The following is a 9238-nucleotide window of genomic DNA, read 5'->3' as shown; positions in this document are numbered from 1 at the left end:
AGGTGCAAGACGACCCACACAGTATTACAGTCAGCTAATGCATATTCAGTCTCTAAATAATTTGAATTAGTGTACAGTCAACTAAAATATACAGCCCAAACACAAGTTAAGAAAAGAAATTTCACTGCTAGCACTTCAAGCATATAATATACAGTGGATATAAAAAGTGAACGCACCACTGTTAAAATGCTGGATTTTTGTGATATAAAAAATGAGACCACAATAAATAATTTCAAAACTTTTCCCACCTTTAATGTGACCTATGACCTGTACAAATCAATTGAAAAACAAACAAATCTGTTAGGGGAAAAAATATAAAAAATAAAAAACGTACAATAAGCTGGTTGCATAAGTGTGCACACACTTAAACCAATACTTTGTTGAAGCAACTTTGGATTTAATTACAGCATCCAGTCTTCTTGGGTAGGAGTGAAGCAACTTTTGATTTAATTACAACATTCAGTCTTCTTGGGTAGGAGTTTATCAGCATGGCACATCTTGACTTGACAATATTTGCCCACTCTTCCTTGCAAAAGTGCTCCAAATCTTTCAGCTTGTGAGGGCATCTATGGTGCACAGCCCTCTTCAGGTCACCCCACAGATTTTGTATTGGATTTACGTCTGGGCTTTGGCTGGGCCATTCCAAAACTTAAATTTTCTTCTGGTAAAGCCATTCTTTTGTTGATTTGGATGTATGCTTGGGGTCATTGTCATGCTGAAAGGTGAAATTCCTCTTTATCTTGAGCTTTCTAGCAGATGCCTGAAGGTTTTGGGCCTGTTCATAAATCCCTCCACCTTGACTAATGCCCCAGTTCCAGCTGAAGAAAAGCAACCCCAAAGGATGATACTGCCACCACCATGTTTCACGGTGGGGATGGTGTTCTTTTGGGGATGCGAAGTATTGTTTTTGCACCAAACTTACCTTTTGGAATTGTGGCCAAAAAGTTCAGCCTTGGTCTCATCAGACCATAACACATTGTCCCACATGCTTTTGGGAGACTTGATGTATTGTTTTGCAAATTTTAGCTGGGCCTTGATGTTTTTCTGTGTAAGAAAAGTCTTCCATCTTGCAACCCTACCCCATAGTCCAGACATATGCAGAATACGGGAGATTGTTGTTACATGTAGTACACGACCAGTACTTGCCAGAAATTCCTGCAGCTCCTTCAGTGTTGCTGTAGGACACTTGGCAGCCTCCCTGACCAGTTTTTGTCTTGTCTTTTCATCAATTTTGGAGGAACGTCCAGTTCTTTGCAACGTCACTGTTGTCCCATTTTTTCTCCACTTTTTGATGACTGTCTTCACTGTGTTCCATGGTATATCCAATGCTGACTGATACCGTTCAACAATTATATCCCTTTGATGCTTTGAAAGCTCTCTGCAACCATGGCTTTTGCTGTAGCAGGCAACTGAGTAAATGTCAGGAAAATCCTACTAGGATAGCTGTACTTTATTTGGGATTAATCTGAGTCTCTTTAATTGATGGCAGGTGTGTATCCAAGAAGACTGAATGCTGTAATTAAATCAAAAGGTGCTTCAACAAAGTATCAGTTTAAGGGTGTGCACACTTATGCAAACAGCGTATTGTATGTTTTTTTATTTTTTATATTTTTCCCCTAACAGATTTGTTTGTTTTTCAATTGAATTGTAAGGGTTATAGGTCACATTAAGGTGAGAAAAGTTTTGAAATGATTTATTGTGGTCTCATTTTTTTATATCACAAAGACCTGACATTTTAACAGGGATGTGTACACTTTTTATATCTGCTGTACAATCATAATCTGTCTTTCATTGAGAAAAATGAGGAGTTAATCCATGCTGTATATTACATTTTACTAAAAAGGGTTGATTAAGTACAATATTAACTTGGCTTCCAAACCTGTCAGACTGATTAAATAACTAATACAACTGCTCTTCCTTTTCTCATTCTTATTAAAATTATTATTTGTACTGGCTCCTAGTTACAAGTCAGTGAGGAAAATGTCAATGTTTTCAAAGTTATATATTTCTAACAAGAAATTATTATGAGTTTTAAAGTGTTTCCATTGTCATAAACAAACTATTTAGAAGAATTCTTTGCAAGGGAAAGCTTGGAAGAATTGATTACTTGCCAAAGTGGTATGAATATCCATCAAGTAGGTCTTCAAAAAAACGTACCACCTTAAAAATATTAAGAAGGAGCATATAGTATCTTCCAACATCTTCAAGCTATCCAAATGTGAAGGACTTTCACAGTTCTGTAATGCAGCTGTGGAAAGTAATCAGAATGGGCAATCGCAACCTTACCGGCTGGTCAACCGGTCTACTCCTTAACTGTCAACAAACTATGGAACTCGCTTCCACCTTCTATAAGAAAAACAGGCAGCGCCACCACCTTCAAACAAATACTGAAAATCATCTCAACTCTTCCTGGCTATGTACCTGCTCTATAACCTAACCTCCTCCTTCTTCTTATATTATAACTAAATTCCTTTGCTTTTTACTACTAGTGACTGAGGATACTTTCACCATATCTAGTTTTTTTCTTTCATCACGTGTTGATACTGGTACAAGAATCCTGATTAATTTATCTTTATTTTTACCACTCTGAATTCATCTGGCAACCAACTAAATACTAAATTCCTGATTTTATGTATATATTCTGTATATATTACTGTAACCACTATGTGTAACACTGTTTCTACTTCTGTACCAATTAATCTTTAATTTTTTTTTCTGCAACTATATTGTTTTCGGTGCTTTTATCACCGGGCCTCCACCAAAAAACGGTCTCTTTTAGGCCCAGTGGACTTTCCTGGTAAACAAATGGAATAAATAAAATTAAATAAATAAATTGGAACTCCGTAATAAATGTAAAGGAACATGGATCAATGAAATGGGATTAAAAGTGGCAAGTATGCCATGGAGAACTGGAGTAATGACATCCACCCAAAGAGCTAAAAGAGAAGGATAACATAACCACATGCAATGTAGCACATTGATAGCACAATATAACTGCAAAGAAGAAAACACAGGCATTTATACAGAAGGATGTCTGGTGGAAAGAACAAACAGTACAGTTTTGTACCTACCATAAATGTAGATGTCCGTTATGACTGCAGATGCATCCATGAAGGACATCTGACACATACTACACATCTACTGCTATTGAAGGACGTACTAAGACCATCTGGCAGGATACTTAGAATAGAGTATTCATAGGACCCCTGAGGCCATTTTTTTTGAAGGCTTGTGAGTAACCAGATGCAACCATCTAGACAGACAGTGAGTTAACAACTATCAGAAACTGTGAATTGCCTACTAGTATAGACAGTATCTACATCCTAAAAGAATTTCAGAACTGCTTGGTTAAAAATGAGAAATCCACAGACAGAAGTTCAAATGGAATAGATTTAGACCATTAAAGTAACCGAAGATGTTCAAGGTAAGAAAAGACATAATGTGTGTCAGATGAGGAGCAATGGATTTGGAAGGATGACTTCAGCTGAGTGGCAGAAGACTGTCTCATATGGTGTAAGGGAAATGTTAAACAGACATGGGAAGGGTGAGTGCAATTAAATCCTCATAAGTTGCAAAAATATGTTTAAAGTTTGTGAAATCGTAATTAACTTGAGTTATGTTATTAAAATGTCAATGAAATAATGATATAAAAACACAAGCAGTGACTACAGACAGTAGTGAGCCAAGTACTTCTTTGTAAGCAGTTTTCTAATCTTTCTTGCATTTCGTACACTTTATAGCAGAATACTTCAAAAACAATGAAAAAAACAAGTACATTATATTTTCAAAGTGCCACTAGACATATTGCTCACAATTTACGAATTTTAATAAGCAGCAGTTCCCAGTATTCCATAATGCTCTGTGCAGAACAGTCTAGAATGTGTTGTAGCAGCTCTGTTCACAATACATTTTTCATTAAAGTATTACCTATAGTATGTATAATAAATATACACAACATTACAAAATATGCCATTTATAAACCACTAACACCTCCATTGTTACTTAACACAACGCACAACCTGCTTAGTGTTTTACACAATATCAAACTGTCACAAAATATGATCTTAGCTCTAATGGATACAAAAGCCTGCACTGACATTATGTTTACCAAAACAGTATTAAACTGTGCTAAGACTGTTATTCCTTTCTTTATATCTGTACTTGCTAGTTTAGTGTTTGTAGAAGCTGATCATACATGACACATGACCCTTCGCATTCCATTTCACACACCACATCAACAACATTATTTGTGGACCTTTCTACAATCTTGTCATGTGACAGTTCATTCACCTTGTAGGGATGGCAACATAATGAATGGAGTCTGCACATAAACTAAGAACATGCTTGCAGTACTACGTTACTCCTGAAGCCCTTATGATTCCATTGCTTCAGTAGTCAATATGCAATGTACAGAAGACATTCTGCAGATGAAGAATGAAGATGATCCAGCAGACCTGAGCTGCACTAATAATGCATTAGTCACAGTGCTTTTGTCATGGTGAGAACTGCTGTAACCTGGTTTCACACAATGTAATTATACACATAACAGCTGCATTGTTTAAAAAGACCAAGAAGTATTGTGAAATGGAGATTCAGCTATCCACTTCTGGTAGGTCAGCTATCCATTTCATGGCTGTAAGGGACTGCAGCCTATAACAGCAAACAATGGGCACAAGGTGAAATTCATCTCCGAATGGCATGGTAGTCCACTGAAAGGAACTCACATCCTACACTAACATGTCCAGACACACTTAGGTCCAGGTTAGCATTACGACTTCACCTGTCGTGTAAGGATGAATTATGGTAGATCACAAACAATTCCAACAAAGCCCCAGACAAATATGTGGAGAACATACTTTACATACAATAACACAGCCTTTAATCAACCCATGGGCTATCTGCATACATTAAGAGGAGCATTATGTCATGGTATCAGCATAGCTTACTTATTATCTTCCATGGCGCATATCCTGGGTAATACATAATAAAAGAAACTTCTGTTGTTTGTCTTCTGCAGCTGTAATGGTTTCATGTGACCCATTTTTGTAGTATTAATCAATGTAGATCAGATGATATGTTTAATTGTCACATTATTACATGACACTTTACTGCCACTATGTATTCATCCATCCAACAACACTCTTTTCCCATTTCCGCACAAGAGGTTGGAGTGTCACTTAACAGTGACAATCATCTAGAGCCAATGTTTATACCACCAGGTGGCTAGCCCTGACACAGTAGTTCTTCCACACCACATGCTCACATGCACACTCACTACTATGGCCAATTTTAGAGTATCCAATCCACCTACTGCATGTCTTTGGAATGTGGGAGGAAACCAAAGCACCTAGAGAAAACCCACACAGACACAGGTAGAACATGCAGACTCCACATAGAAGGTGCCCCAGATGAGACTCAAACTGAGGAACGTCTTGCTTTCTTGCTATGAGGCAAAAGCTCTCTCCACTGCACCACTATGCCATCTTAATGCCAGTATGTATAGCAAGTGTTATACATTATGAATATTTGTAAAATGTATAACCAGAACATTTACCTGCTCTAATATAATGCAATATTATACCCACATAATATCCCTATCTGGCTTTTTTCATTTAGCTAAATACAGGGGAACCATGTTGTACACTGTGAAATACTGAATATATTATGAGCATATCATTTATCATATAAATGCAGCATATCTTATCCATATCTTTTGTCTGAAAGACTTGCTGCATAAAATGGGGTGGCTGGTATGGATTTTAAGCAAATTAATTTATTTCTATGATATAGCTTCAATGAGCAGACATGAATTAATGATGTATAAGATGTCATGTATATTGCCTGACAGAAATCAGGAAACTTGGTTACATGACTACACTATTCTACAAAACAGGTTTTGTTCCTGAGCTGTATGGGCTGCAAATGTTACTAAATGTTGATAGGTTGAAACAGAAGCTTTCATGGATGCATGTTTTTGTTTTATGCCATGAACATATCAGTTACAGCAGAGGGAAGGAATAGTTTTTAAAAGTGTCAAATGCTATAAAATATAGAAATTTGGCGATAAAACCAATATCTCTATGAAAAGTAAATAGTGTTATTTTTAGTATTGTGGCTAACGGCGTGCTGTTTTATTTACTTTCCCTACTCTGTACAGTTGTATTCTTAACTGCTGCATTAGCACAGCAAGCAGAAGTGTATGTCCCACACAATCAGAGCACAAATGTTTTAACCATAAGACATTCATGAATAAAAACATGCATGGAATTGCAGATACATAACTATGGACTAATACAATCATTCCATCAGGACCAGTGTGCAATATGGAAGAAATGGTAAAAGAGTGTGCCAAGAAGGAATGACTATTTTTATCTCACGTTTTATTGAAATTGTAGGTATATTTATCGGCACTAGATTTCTCACATAACCACTTCTGGAACAGCATTGCACATGTCTGACACTACTACCTCACGCTCCATGAGAACATACTGCAGTGCACAGTAAGTTCTCTGGAAAAAGACATTAGTAGGAAAAGTGTACAGAAAAACAATATCATCTGTATTTCACAGCAACAGTATAAAGTGAAAAAGATTACTTCCCACAAATAGACAGGAACCATGATATGGTCTTTCTAGTTAAGTAACCACTGACTACTTATGCATGCAAAGGCTCTGTTTAATGTACATTTTACTTTCAATGTTAAGTAATATTTATGAGTGAAGCTTATCACAAATGGTGCTTACAGAATTATAGTTTAGATTGATTATTTGTTATTACTACATTTCCTGCACTATATGGAGTATATTGGTTAAATATCTCAACTCAGTTACTTCAACCTCACTCGCATTACGAAAACAGGAATCGTGTCTTCATTGGACCAGAGGAAATTGTCTTGTGCCTAATTCAGATGAGTGGAATTATATGCAAAGGTGATATATCAGACTGCCATGCTATATCATCTACCATTGCAGACTTCAATAATCCAAAGCATGTCCATTCATTCAGCAGCAGCTGCTAGCCTGCTCAGTGTAATGCTCCCAGTTTTGTTTTCTTTCTAGTATAGTTTGACATATGCCAGTATTGTAACAGACCATGCCATTACATAACAAGAACACATGGATTTACATTACTGCTGTTCCCTTAGCTGCCCCTTTCACACCATACTTGATTTCCTATGATCACAGGATGGTGTGCCACAAATATGGTGAGACATCAGCTAAGTGGAATAAGCTCTACGTTAAACATTCCAAGATAAGACAACCATTTTTTTATTGATAGAAATCTACTATAGACTGGCAGTAGTGCTGCTATTGTGACTACTAAATAGCATAGTTAAAACTGATCCTGCATTGATTAAGAATGCCTTGAAATTTATAGGTTCACACCTTATACAAATACAATGCAATTAGATTTCTGCAGTATGGTATTCTCAGTATTGCATTAGTCAATGCCTTTTGCATTGCTGTGGAATTTTTTGTTAAGCAGTTTTTCTTTTTATACTCTTTTGTACAGCTGATTTAACTTTCCCAGCAGTATCTCTGCTAACCAATAGACTGCCTCTTCTCAGTAATCATTTATCAAAGCTACCTCAGCTGGCAGAGTTAATTCAAAATGACGTCGCTGCAAATCATCAGGATTTGTAGGAAACATTTCTAGCGCATAAATACAAATATGAGCTGATAATAGCAGAACAATATATATTGTTTCCTTTAAATTAGAATAAAGAAACTGTTGGTGATCCTAAAACCACATAAACAGGATCTGGTGAACAGGTTACGCATTACATGTAGTACTTACTTTTCCTTGCAGAAAATGCTACTTTAATCCATGTCAGCTGATTCAGAGCAGCAGAGAAATAGCTGCTACACAGAAACATGAAGGCATACAAAAATTTAAACTGATATTTAAGCTGCCAGGCTTCCAAACAACATAAAAAAATGAAGACAAACGGGTATATGCTATGACCATGCACAACTCAGTTAAAGGGCAGAAATATAATCCACAAGGCTGCCGTCTGACAGAGGAGGAGCTAACATCAATATACACATGCTGTTTCTCTGGCTCTCTCTCTTTTTCATGCCCGAGGAAATATTTGCACAACACTGTGTGTTTGAATCGGACTCCAAGTGTGTTTTAGCAAACATGTCACTATCTGTCATATTTTCTGTTTCTTTATACTGATTTTGTAATAGCTTGGCATTGAACTAAGGAACACAATTATAAAGCTCTGTCTTAGTTGTGAAAGCCAAATAAATAAACCTTTGCCTTTTGCTGTGTGACCCTAACATTTTATCATTAAGCATCACAGTATATCTGTAGTTTGGACATTTATTAGGAAACTCACTTGTAACATACATCATTTTCTGTTACTTAATATTAAATGGATGTCTGCCTCTTCCTTACTTGAGTAATAGTTGCGTAACAGTACCTACTGCTTCACATTTTTCTGAGAAATAAAGTTTTCACTAGTGACATACGATTCCTGGTAAACACAGTAAGGACCTGGTGAAGTTCAAATGAGCTGATATGGTATACTAGGATAAAAAGGAACATAAGCAAGTAGGAATATATTTTTATATGAGTGTAGCCTGTCTTGCTTACACGGTATATATGACAGACATCACACTTAACTAAGAAGAGCCTCTACAGGATCAAAGCGTGTAGTGCTAATCTTAGCTGTTCCAGCTTTCTCATATGCTTTCAAACCAATATCTATAAAACCTGTCATTTGGCTTTATTCTGTATTCATCCATCTAATATTTTCCTTCTAGTTGTGCTATATTTTCATCTCCACAAGATCACTAAGGTAAAGGACTTAAATTAACTGTTCAGCAAAAGGCTGCATATTTCTCACTACCCTCACCCACCCCTGCTCCAATTACTCCTTTCATGGCTCTTTTTTAGGGAGCTGAGAAGATAAACCTGGAGCTACAAGTGTTGCTGTTGAGAGGATACAAAATATACTCTAAGCTAGCTCATTGGTTGTGAGGGGATGTATATTCTAAGCTAGCTAGCTCATAGGTTGTGAGGGAATATATATTCTAAGCTAGCTCATAGGTTGTGAAGGGGTATGTATTCTAAGCTAGCTCATAGGTTGTGAGGGGGTATATATTCTAAGCTAGCTCATAGGTTGTGAGGGAATATATATTCTAAGCTAGCTCATAGGTTGTGAGGAGGTATATATTCTAATCTAGCTAGCTCAAAGGTTGTGAGGGGGTATATATTCTAAGCTAGCTCA

At 36.7% G+C, this 9238-nt stretch overlaps 1 protein-coding gene across 1 annotated transcript in view; it reads right to left on the bottom strand.

Annotated features, from left to right (window-relative positions):
• PRLR (prolactin receptor) overlaps window positions 1-8025 on the bottom strand; it is a 2068968-nt gene extending 2060943 nt beyond the window's left edge. Inside the window, exon 1 of the mRNA XM_044070113.1 lies at window positions 7798-8025. The gene's annotated coding sequence lies outside the window, so the exon portion shown is untranslated. The remainder of the gene's footprint in view (window positions 1-7797) is intronic.
• Between the last annotated feature and the right edge of the window lie 1213 nt (window positions 8026-9238).

The sequence above is a fragment of the Protopterus annectens genome, chromosome 1.part0 (assembly GCF_019279795.1).
Source record: "Protopterus annectens isolate FY-2018-M chromosome 1.part0, PAN1.0, whole genome shotgun sequence".
Taxonomy (NCBI): Eukaryota; Metazoa; Chordata; order Ceratodontiformes; family Protopteridae; genus Protopterus; species Protopterus annectens.
Note: the sequence above shows the minus strand (reverse complement) of the source record. Positions and strands in the feature narration are given on the sequence as shown.